Consider the following 12,718-nt stretch of genomic DNA (forward strand, 5'->3'; position numbering starts at 1 on the left):
TTTTGGATTGGACTATATGCAGACGCCGAACGACACGTCAAGTCCTGCCCCGACTGTAGTTCGAGCAAAAGTCGACCACAGTTCCGAGGCTATTCGCCAGGAAATGTCTTAGCAGAGCGACCGTTCCAGATGGTGTCGATGGATTTCGTCATACCGCTACCGAAGTCTCGTCGGGGCAACTCAGCCCTACTACTGTTCCAGTGCGCATTCACAGGATTCGTCATGGGTAAAGCTATGTCAGACACTACCGCTCTGAAAGTCGCACAGGCTTTCGAGGAATGCGTGTACCGAAGATTCGGAGCACCAACTCTAATCCGACATGACCGAGACCCTCGCTTCATGAGCGAGGTGTTCCAGGCCTTTGCAGAAATGATGCAGTCTCGGTCAAGAGCGACCCTGAGCTATCGGCCGCAGGCGAACGGACAACAAGAGAGGTCGGTGAAGACGGTCATGCAATCGGTGCGGGTGTACGCAGAAGAACCGCTGCAGCAAGACTGGGACGAGATCGCGGAGCGATTGATCTTCGCTATCAACAACTCTCAAGATGGCACCCGGAAGGACACTCCGTTTTACCTAGTTCATGGGTGGGACGCACAATCCACGCTGCGAGCGATGTCGGCATCACTCAAACGAGGATTCGGAGGCCAGACTGACGCATTGGCATGGCGCCGAGAAGTGAACCGGCAACAGGAGATCTCGTGGAAAATGGCAATGGAGTACCAAAGTGTCGAGAAAGCTCGGAGAGCTAGAGAACACAATGAGTCGCTGGAACGGCGCGAGAGAGCTGCAGTACCGAATGTTGATGAAACCGAGACTTCTGACGAGTCACAGGCGGAGACAGGAGCAACATCTGATCCCACTGTCGAAGGACCGAGGTCTCTGTTCCAACCCGGAAGCAGAGTTTGGTTGTATATGGAACGAGTCAAGCCAGGGTTGACCAAGAAACTCGCTCACCGATGGCATGGGCCATTCAGGATCAAGAAAAAGATCGAAGAGTTCGCGTACGAGTTGGAATTGCCAACCGGAGTGGGTATAGATTCTACCCGGTGGTACACGTGTCCCGACTCAAAGCCGTTAACGAATTCGGAGACCGACCGAAGAGTCGGTTGGCGCCTGAAGTAACCGAGGATACGAGACTGGACTTCGACGAGGAGTTGTTGCCTGAAGATAGCTGGGAGCCAGACCAGCTCGCTGGCGAATACGAAGTAGAAGCCATCCTCGATGACCGATCCCCGCTGTCGACGAGCACTAGCCGTGCTGTCCGAGAGTTCAAGGTGAAGTGGATTGGGTATGATGAGCCCACGTGGGAGCCTGCCTCAAATTTATCATGTGGCGGGCTACTTTATGATTATCTGCGGACTCGGCGCAGCGAACGACGATTGCAGATGGTTCAAGTTGCTGACGAGAACTAATCTGGAGAGCTACCGAGAGTTGAACTGTCTACGGGGGTGATACAGCCCGTAGCAACAGATGAAATTTGCTACTGTATCAAAATTGCGAGTGACCGACTATTGATTGCTACCGAGCCTCTGACGAGGCCTGGCTGCGACGTCGGTTGACGAATGAATTGCCTGCGGGGATGATGCAGCCCGCAGTGACAGACGAAAACTGCTACTGCATCGAATTTGCATATTTACATGTGAATGGAATTGGATTAAATGGAATTACTTGGAGCTCAAGAACTGCCGCTACGGATGACTACGGGCTTCGGACGGCACACTAGCAGCTTGAGGAACGAACGTAAATTAGTGAGACCAGACCGAAGCCTAGACCTCAGTGGTCGACGCGATGTTAGCCAAAACATCCAGATCCGACCCTTGAGCAGTTGCTGGCTCGTCGGCCGGTGCTGGGACCGAGGAGTGACTTGGAGAAGACTCTGAGACGTCTTCATCCTCTCCCTCCTGGCTCGGGCGACCAGAAGCACCACCGACAGAAGCTTGGGCAGCCCATGGAGCCGTCACCGACGAAGACGGCAACGAAGGATCCACCATCAAACCCGACACCACCTCCGCCTGAGTCATCCCTCGGGGCACGAACATTGGCACCTGAGGGTTGCATGGGGCGAACGTGGTGTTGAACGGGTGGATAGCCGGCGTGTCGACCCAACAATTGCGCCACGGTTGCTTGTCGTCCAACGTGGCGAGCTCTCCGAGCCAATCTTCTGACGCCGGAGCCCACTCAATTACCTCGAACGAATATTGGAGGTACGTAGGCTCCAGCAAGAACTCGGTGATCGACTCCCGAGGCTTGCCGGTGCGCTCGATGCACCATTCCCAACAGCGGTAAAGCATCTGTTGGCGGATGCGATCAGCACGGAGGTTACGGGCCTTGTTGTACTCGGTCCAGGCGGCACGGAGGGCGACGACCGACGGATCGGTCGCTCCAAGCCTCTGTGCCTCGCTCCGGAGAAAAGTCTCAACGGCAGCTACCTGGACCCAGTGGCGCCGCTCCCACAAAGCGAGACCGAGGTCTGCTTTCTCCGTCCGGTCGGTCGAGACGCCTTGGAATTGGCGCCACATTTTCACTGTGCGCGCCAACCCACTTGCGCGAATCGAAATCTTGGACCCCGGCGGATTTTGGTCCAGCCCGAATAGGCATGGGACCTCCGGCATCTTCTGGCGCACTTGCTGCCATGGATGAGCCGGATTAGTCCAATCCGCCAGGGCCCGGATCCCAGCAACCGAGCACGGGGACTTGACGCCCTTTGCAATAGGCGGAGTCACGCTCTGGTTCTGGATCTGGCACCAGGCAGTTTGTGCGCCTGGTGCCGTGAACCCAGGGGTCAAGAATGGGTTCGCCAGCATCGAAAGACGCTGGGAATCCACGCTCCCGGGGACCGTCGGCACGGCCGGAGCGAACGAATTCTGGTCCGTGCCTGGGGCGGTCGACAGCGTAGCCGTGACCTCGGAGTGCGCACGACGCGTCACAGACCGAGCCGCCGAAAGACGTGGCTAGCCGACGCTGCAGAGGTCTCGGGGGCACCCACAGCCGACCCAACCGGAGTCTCCGGTGTCAGAGCCGACGAGACCGAGGGTGGCGCCGAAACTGGTGGGCTGACCGAGGTCACCAGAACGGCAGGCGACGGCACAACTCCGCTGACCGGACCCGGGGCAATGACACCACCACTGGTGGGAGCCACCGGGGTCTTAAGAGCCTGGGGATCCTCGGACGACTGGCCAGAGCCAAGGATAAAGTCGTCCGAAGCCTCCAGAGTCTCCAGAGCCTTCATCGAGCGCAAATTGGCCAGCACCGAGGCGCTGCGCGACGGGCGACCGTCATGCCGCGGTGGAGTAATCACCGGCGACGAAAATGGCCCGGACGCAGGAACCGCAGCCACCGGAGCTTCGGTGACGACCTCCTCCCCCGACAAGTCAACGACTTCGGCCGAAGATGGAGGCACCGAAGAATCCGGGGCAGGCGTATGCGCCGGAGAACCAGGCGACGGCCCCGCCGAAAGACTCGGTGAGGGTGTGGGGGTCGACCCAGACACGGGAGATGACACTGGAGTCGACCCAGAGGCGCCCGAGGGTCCACCTTGAGCGCGAGCTCGAAGGTTGACCGACGGTCGGCCCAACCGCTTGCCAGCGGGAAGAGCCGACTTCGACAGTAAGCTCGGAGAAGAACTGCGCTGTCGGAGACGCTTGCGCCGGTCACGCCGACGCCTGGAGACCGAGGGGATGAGCGGCAAATCATCCGACTCATCGCTGTCGTCCCCGACGCCGGCAGACCCTTCGGTTGGAGCCTTGGTCTCGCCGCCAGAGTCCATGGCAGCATCGGGGCTGTCCTCCGAACTCTCGGAAGATGAACTCCGGCTGCGCTTGGAGCAAATGATCGGAGGCGACAGCCCGAGCAATTCCCAGTCGATGTCCTCTGAGGTGATACCTGACAGAGGAAGCATGAGGAGTTAGAGGATGAGAGGCGACCGAACAAGTGGAGACTGAAGACTTACCAGCAGAGGCAAGGACCAAGGTATCCACGTCCAAGTCGTGGGCGGCCGAGCGACGGCGCAAGACGGAGTTGGCTCGCTTCAGGCTCGCATTTTCTTCTTGCAGAGCCTGCAGCTGAGCCGGAACCGCACCCGCAGAGGCTTGAGCAGCCGCAGCGAGGTCGCTCCGAAGCTTGGCCAGTTGCGCCGTGTAGGCGACGAGGCCAGCTTTAAATCGCTCCCGATCCTTCCGGATCAGTCGCTGAGCAGCCGCCGCCGAAGTCTCGGCAGCCTTGGCGCGAACCGACAAGTCTGCCACGATGTCGGCGTGGTGGCCGAGAGCAGCATTGGCGGCGTTGTGGTGCCGGGTGAGGGCCACGTGATCCAGGCGGAGCTGACGCATGGTGTCCATAGCCTGGTTGCTGTCGCTCGTCGCCTGGGTGCAGAACACCTCAATCTTCTCACGCTGTTGCACCTCTGCGTGCAACCGATCCTCTGAGTCGGCGCACTGGGCCTGTAGCCGAGCGATCTCATCCCGTAGAGAGATGATCTCCTCAGACTCGGCGAGTGAGAGCCGAGCAGGTGCAACAGCAGCCGACAGAATCTCACCGAGATCTGTGGCGCTCTCCAGCCGACTGTCCAGGACAGAGTCGACGCGTCGTGGACGCTGACGCGCAACGCCGACGACCAGGTGACCCAGCTGCAATAGCTGCCGCTCGATGGACGAGGGTTCCGAAGGCTCGGCTTGAGCACTACGGGGCAGATCACCGTCGGTGGGGTCAGTCTGACACCCAACCGAGATACTGTGGGTCGCCGGCGACTCCGGCGGTGTCGAAACAACCGTCGGAGTGGCGCCAAGGAGGTACGCCAACACCAGGGAAGACCCCGGTGATGACGGAGGCGTGGGTGGGGACGAACCCTCTGCACCCTCGCCTGCAGCCAGAGGCGTGGCAGCCGGCGACCGAGGAACGGTCACCGAAGCTCCAGCGGAGCCAGAAGTAGCGGACGGAGTGCCGCTCGCATCCTGTAAATGTGGATTCAGATGGGCACAAGCACCGAGAGGTCAGACAAGGTTCAAGGAGCATGAAGAAGAAAAGAGAAGCAGGAAACGAACCTCTCCGGATGCATCAAGGGCATGAAGGGCGGCAGCCGTAGCTCGGTTGAGCAGCGGCGAGCGGCGAGCCATCTGGGCGCGATCAAGAGGCGCCGCGACGCGCACTACTTGCGGAAGCTTGCGTCGAGGCGGGGGCAGTTGTGGCGTTGGGTTTTGGTGCCGAACTGTCACGGTTTGGCTGACGTTGCACCTTTCAGTGAACGGCGACAGAGCGTCTTGATTGGCGGGTCTCATTTCCCGCGCTATAGTGACCTAGGAACAATAGTGACCGAGGTCTCGGCTGGGTCTAATAAAACCCCGGCCGAGGTTAAAAGCCTCGTTTGTACCCATTTCGTGTCGTACCCTCGGCTGTGTAGAGCCGGCTATACGATTTCCTACCGAGATCTGTTTACACTTGATATTTGTATAGAGATATAGGACTAGCCAAATGATGACCTACAGAGGCTCCCAGAGCTGTAGGATAAGAGAAATAAATCAGCAGTCTTCCCCACAAGCCACCAAGGGTCAAGTCCGTCTTCGGTAAGTCTAGCTAGCTTGTCTTAGGGTCTGGATACGCTCGGCTGCGTGGGATGCCTGTCAGCGAGCTTGAGGTACATTGAACCGAGAGTTTGTTGCTGGTCAGTCCAAGAGATAGGAGTGGCCGAGAGTTAGGGGCGACAAGGAGTGTCGGTCCCTATATATTGGTGGAACCCGAGTGTTCCCAAGTGTATTTCACTACCCGCCGAGGTTACCCTCGGCAAACCCGTATTAGGCGTGATTGCCGGTACCCTTACTTCTGAGGGGCTGCGGGGGTTCGCGCGAAAGCGCAATATTGCATTCTAGCCCTCGCTCGTGGCTAGTAGTGCAGGTTTTAAGGTTGACCGAACTCAACCTTGGTATACAGAGGCGCTTACAACCAACCCGGTGTAAGGGATCGTTCCTGGTCTTCAGGTGTAGATCCAACGTTCGCTGACCTTTCGCGAGGGAAGCGTGTGTTGTTGGTGGGACTCATACCGTTCGGTAGTGAGATTTTCTGCGTGTTCCTACGCGACACCGGGTTGGTTGTAAGCGCCTCTGTATACCAAGGTTGAGTTCGGTCAACCTTAAAGCTTGCACTACTAGCCACGAGCGAGGGCTAGAATGCAATATTGCGCTTTCGCGCGAACCCCCGCAGTCCCTCAGAAGTAAGGGTACCGGCAATCACGCCTAATACGGGTTTGCCGAGGGTAACCTCGGCGGGTAGTGAAATACACTTGGGAACACTCGGGTTCCACCAATATATAGGGACCGACACTCCTTGTCGCCCCTAACTCTCGGCCACTCCTATCTCTTGGACTGACCAGCAACAAACTCTCGGTTCAATGTACCTCAAGCTCGCTGACAGGCATCCCACGCAGCCGAGCGTATCCAGACCCTAAGACAAGCTAGCTAGACTTACCGAAGACGGACTTGACCCTTGGTGGCTTGTGGGGAAGACTGCTAATTTATTTCTCTTATCCTACAGCTCTGGGAGCCTCTGTAGGTCATCATTTGGCTAGTCCTATATCTCTATACAAATATCAAGTGTAAACAGATCTCGGTAGGAAATCGTATAGCCGGCTCTACACAGCCGAGGGTACGACACGAAATGGGTACAAACGAGGCTTTTAACCTCGGCCGGGGTTTTATTAGACCCAGCCGAGACCTCGGTCACTATTGTTCCTAGGTCACTATAGCGCGGGAAATGAGACCCGCCAATCAAGACGCTCTGTCGCCGTTCACTGAAAGGTGCAACGTCAGCCAAACCGTGACAGTTCGGCACCAAAACCCAACGCCACAACTGCCCCCGCCTCGACGCAAGCTTCCGCAAGTAGTGCGCGTCGCGGCGCCTCTTGATCGCGCCCAGATGGCTCGCCGCTCGCCGCTGCTCAACCGAGCTACGGCTGCCGCCCTTCATGCCCTTGATGCATCCGGAGAGGTTCGTTTCCTGCTTCTCTTTTCTTCTTCATGCTCCTTGAACCTTGTCTGACCTCTCGGTGCTTGTGCCCATCTGAATCCACATTTACAGGATGCGAGCGGCACTCCGTCCGCTACTTCTGGCTCCGCTGGAGCTTCGGTGACCGTTCCTCGGTCGCCGGCTGCCACGCCTCTGGCTGCAGGCGAGGGTGCAGAGGGTTCGTCCCCACCCACGCCTCCGTCATCACCGGGGTCTTCCCTGGTGTTGGCGTACCTCCTTGGCGCCACTCCGACGGTTGTTTCGACACCGCCGGAGTCGCCGGCGACCCACAGTATCTCGGTTGGGTGTCAGACTGACCCCACCGACGGTGATCTGCCCCGTAGTGCTCAAGCCGAGCCTTCGGAACCCTCGTCCATCGAGCGGCAGCTATTGCAGCTGGGTCACCTGGTCGTCGGCGTTGCGCGTCAGCGTCCACGACGCGTCGACTCTGTCCTGGACAGTCGGCTGGAGAGCGCCACAGATCTCGGTGAGATTCTGTCGGCTGCTGTTGCACCTGCTCGGCTCTCACTCGCCGAGTCTGAGGAGATCATCTCTCTACGGGATGAGATCGCTCGGCTACAGGCCCAGTGCGCCGACTCAGAGGATCGGTTGCACGCAGAGGTGCAACAGCGTGAGAAGATTGAGGTGTTCTGCACCCAGGCGACGAGCGACAGCAACCAGGCTATGGACACCATGCGTCAGCTCCGCCTGGATCACGTGGCCCTCACCCGGCACCACAACGCCGCCAATGCTGCTCTCGGCCACCACGCCGACATCGTGGCAGACTTGTCGGTTCGCGCCAAGGCTGCCGAGACTTCGGCGGCGGCTGCTCAGCGACTGATCCGGAAGGATCGGGAGCGATTTAAAGCTGGCCTCGTCGCCTACACGGCGCAACTGGCCAAGCTTCGGAGCGACCTCGCTGCGGCTGCTCAAGCCTCTGCGGGTGCGGTTCCGGCTCAGCTGCAGGCTCTGCAAGAAGAAAATGCGAGCCTGAAGCGAGCCAACTCCGTCTTGCGCCGTCGCTCGGCCGCCCACGACTTGGACGTGGATACCTTGGTCCTTGCCTCTGCTGGTAAGTCTTCAGTCTCCACTTGTTCGGTCGCCTCTCATCCTCTAACTCCTCATGCTTCCTCTGTCAGGTATCACCTCAGAGGACATCGACTGGGAATTGCTCGGGCTGTCGCCTCCGATCATTTGCTCCAAGCGCAGCCGGAGTTCATCTTCCGAGAGTTCGGAGGACAGCCCCGATGCTGCCATGGACTCTGGCGGCGAGACCAAGGCTCCAACCGAAGGGTCTGCCGGCGTCGGGGACGACAGCGATGAGTCGGATGATTTGCCGCTCATCCCCTCGGTCTCCAGGCGTCGGCGTGACCGGCGCAAGCGTCTCCGACAGCGCAGTTCTTCTCCGAGCTTACTGTCGAAGTCGGCTCTTCCCGCTGGCAAGCGGTTGGGCCGACCGTCGGTCAACCTTCGAGCTCGCGCTCAAGGTGGACCCTCGGGCGCCTCTGGGTCGACTCCAGTGTCATCTCCCGTGTCTGGGTCGACCCCCACACCCTCACCGAGTCTTTCGGCGGGGCCGTCGCCTGGTTCTCCGGCGCATACGCCTGCCCCGGATTCTTCGGTGCCTCCATCTTCGGCCGAAGTCGTTGACTTGTCGGGGGAGGAGGTCGTCACCGAAGCTCCGGTGGCTGCGGTTCCTGCGTCCGGGCCATTTTCGTCGCCGGTGATTACTCCACCGCGGCATGACGGTCGCCCGTCGCGCAGCGCCTCGGTGCTGGCCAATTTGCGCTCGATGAAGGCTCTGGAGACTCTGGAGGCTTCGGACGACTTTATCCTTGGCTCTGGCCAGTCGTCCGAGGATCCTCAGGCTCTTAAGACCCCGGTGGCTCCCACCAGTGGTGGTGTCATTGCCCCGGGTCCGGTCAGCGGAGTTGTGCCGTCGCCTGCCGTTCTGGTGACCTCGGTCAGCCCACCAGTTTCGGCGCCACCCTCGGTCTCGTCGGCTCTGACACCGGAGACTCCGGTTGGGTCGGCTGTGGGTGCCCCCGAGACCTCTGCAGCGTCGGCTAGCCACGTCTTTCGGCGGCTCGGTCTGTGACGCGTCGTGCGCACTCCGAGGTCACGGCTACGCTGTCGACCGCCCCAGGCACGGACCCGAATTCGTTCGCTCCGGCCGTGCCGACGGTCCCCGGGAGCGTGGATTCCCAGCGTCTTTCGATGCTGGCGAACCCATTCTTGACCCCTGGGTTCACGGCACCAGGCGCACAAACTGCCTGGTGCCAGATCCAGAACCAGAGCGTGACTCCGCCTATTGCAAAGGGCGTCAAGTCCCCGTGCTCGGTTGCTGGGATCCGGGCCCTGGCGGATTGGACTAATCCGGCTCATCCATGGCAGCAAGTGCGCCAGAAGATGCCGGAGGTCCCGTGCCTATTCGGGCTGGACCAAAATCCGCCGGGGTCCAAGATTTCGATTCGCGCAAGTGGGTTGGCGCGCACAGTGAAAATGTGGCGCCAATTCCAAGGCGTCTCGACCGACCGGACGGAGAAAGCAGACCTCGGTCTCGCTTTGTGGGAGCGGCGCCACTGGGTCCAGGTAGCTGCCGTTGAGACTTTTCTCCGGAGCGAGGCACAGAGGCTTGGAGCGACCGATCCGTCGGTCGTCGCCCTCCGTGCCGCCTGGACCGAGTACAACAAGGCCCGTAACCTCCGTGCTGATCGCATCCGCCAACAGATGCTTTACCGCTGTTGGGAATGGTGCATCGAGCGCACCGGCAAGCCTCGGGAGTCGATCACCGAGTTCTTGCTGGAGCCTACGTACCTCCAATATTCGTTCGAGGTAATTGAGTGGGCTCCGGCGTCAGAAGATTGGCTCGGAGAGCTCACCACGTTGGACGACAAGCAGCCGTGGCGCAATTGTTGGGTCGACGCGCCGGCTATCCACCCGTTCAACACCACGTTCGCCCCATGCAACCCTCAGGTGCCAATGTTCGTGCCCCGAGGGATGACTCAGGCGGAGGTGGTGTCGGGTTTGATGGTGGATCCTTCGTTGCCGTCGTCGTCGGTGACGGCTCCATGGGCTGCCCAAGCTTCTGTCGGTGGTGCTTCTGGTCGCCCGAGCCAGGAGGGAGAGGATGAAGACGTCTCAGAGTCTTCTCCAAGTCACTCCTCGGTCCCAGCACCGGCCGACGAGCCAGCAACTGCTCAAGGGTCGGATCTGGATGTTTTGGCTAACATCGCGTCGACCACTGAGGTCTAGGCTTCGGTCTGGTCTCACTAATTTACGTTCGTTCCTCAAGCTGCTAGTGTGCCGTCCGAAGCCCGTAGTCATCCGTAGCGGCAGTTCTTGAGCTCCAAGTAATTCCATTTAATCCAATTCCATTCACATGTAAATATGCAAATTCGATGCAGTAGCAGTTTTCGTCTGTCACTGCGGGCTGCATCATCCCCGCAGGCAATTCATTCGTCAACCGACGTCGCAGCCAGGCCTCGTCAGAGGCTCGGTAGCAATCAATAGTCGGTCACTCGCAATTTTGATACAGTAGCAAATTTCATCTGTTGCTACGGGCTGTATCACCCCCGTAGACAGTTCAACTCTCGGTAGCTCTCCAGATTAGTTCTCGTCAGCAACTTGAACCATCTGCAATCGTCGTTCGCTGCGCCGAGTCCGCAGATAATCATAAAGTAGCCCGCCACATGATAAATTTGAGGCAGGCTCCCACGTGGGCTCATCATACCCAATCCACTTCACCTTGAACTCTCGGACAGCACGGCTAGTGCTCGTCGACAGCGGGGATCGGTCATCGAGGATGGCTTCTACTTCGTATTCGCCAGCGAGCTGGTCTGGCTCCCAGCTATCTTCAGGCAACAACTCCTCGTCGAAGTCCAGTCTCGTATCCTCGGTTACTTCAGGCGCCAACCGACTCTTCGGTCGGTCTCCGAATTCGTTAACGGCTTTGAGTCGGGACACGTGTACCACCGGGTAGAATCTATACCCACTCCGGTTGGCAATTCCAACTCGTACGCGAACTCTTCGATCTTTTTCTTGATCCTGAATGGCCCATGCCATCGGTGAGCGAGTTTCTTGGTCAACCCTGGCTTGACTCGTTCCATATACAACCAAACTCTGCTTCCGGGTTGGAACAGAGACCTCGGTCCTTCGACAGTGGGATCAGATGTTGCTCCTGTCTCCGCCTGTGACTCGTCAGAAGTCTCGGTTTCATCAACATTCGGTACTGCAGCTCTCTCGCGCCGTTCCAGCGACTCATTGTGTTCTCTAGCTCTCCGAGCTTTCTCGACACTTTGGTACTCCATTGCCATTTTCCACGAGATCTCCTGTTGCCGGTTCACTTCTCGGCGCCATGCCAATGCGTCAGTCTGGCCTCCGAATCCTCGTTTGAGTGATGCCGACATCGCTCGCAGCGTGGATTGTGCGTCCCACCCATGAACTAGGTAAAACGGAGTGTCCTTCCGGGTGCCATCTTGAGAGTTGTTGATAGCGAAGATCAATCGCTCCGCGATCTCGTCCCAGTCTTGCTGCAGCGGTTCTTCTGCGTACACCCGCACCGATTGCATGACCGTCTTCACCGACCTCTCTTGTTGTCCGTTCGCCTGCGGCCGATAGCTCAGGGTCGCTCTTGACCGAGACTGCATCATTTCTGCAAAGGCCTGGAACACCTCGCTCATGAAGCGAGGGTCTCGGTCATGTCGAATTAGAGTTGGTGCTCCGAATCTTCGGTACACGCATTCCTCGAAAGCCTGTGCGACTTTCAGAGCGGTAGTGTCTGACATAGCTTTACCCATGACGAATCCTGTGAATGCGCACTGGAACAGTAGTAGGGCTGAGTTGCCCCGACGAGACTTCGGTAGCGGTATGACGAAATCCATCGACACCATCTGGAACGGTCGCTCTGCTAAGACATTTCCTGGCGAATAGCCTCGGAACTGTGGTCGACTTTTGCTCGAACTACAGTCGGGGCAGGACTTGACGTGTCGTTCGGCGTCTGCATATAGTCCAATCCAAAAATAGTCTGATTTGACTCGGTGGTACGTTCGACCGATACCTTGGTGGCCAGTCGTGGCAACTCCGTAGTACTTCTTGAATCATCGTTGTGGGCACCACTAGACGCATCGTTGTTTCCTCTCGGCGTTCGTTGCCCCACCGACGGTTCGTTCCAAGAAAACACAGTACACCATCCTCGCTAAGCACGAACTTATCGGCCATCTTCCAAGCGTCTCTGGCTGCTCTGTAGCTGAGGTCTGTTTCCTTGCCTCGGAGGACCGCTTTTAGGTTCGACCATCTCAGCTCTTCATCCTGGGCGGCGGAGATTCGTCTCCGGCGCTCTTCCTGTATAACCACAGGGTCAACATCTTCTGCGTTCGGAGCGCCAGGGTCCGCCTCGTTGCTCGATTGCTCGGCTCCCAGCTCGCTCTGAGCTTCGGTGGTCACATCATTCGCTTCGTCTCGCTCAGCTGCACCATTCGGCTCTATCACCGACGTTTCATCTGCAAACTGGACTCGTTTCTTCCTCGCTTTTGCTTGGTTTCTGGTTGTTGCAGTTAGGTAGTCGGGTTCGTCCCGCACAAAGTCGAAAAAAGATCTGTCGCGGGAGATTCCAAGGGCTACTTGGGCTCGGGCGAAGCTGACTGTCGGTTTCTCTTCGGCCGTGGTCTGTACTGAGGGTTCATAGATGACCTCTCCGATCCGGTTCAGCTCGACCAATTCTAAT

This window comes from Phytophthora ramorum, assembly GCF_020800215.1.
Source record: "Phytophthora ramorum isolate Pr-102 chromosome Unknown Phyram_PR-102_s0004, whole genome shotgun sequence".
NCBI lineage: Eukaryota > Oomycota > Peronosporomycetes > Peronosporales > Peronosporaceae > Phytophthora > Phytophthora ramorum.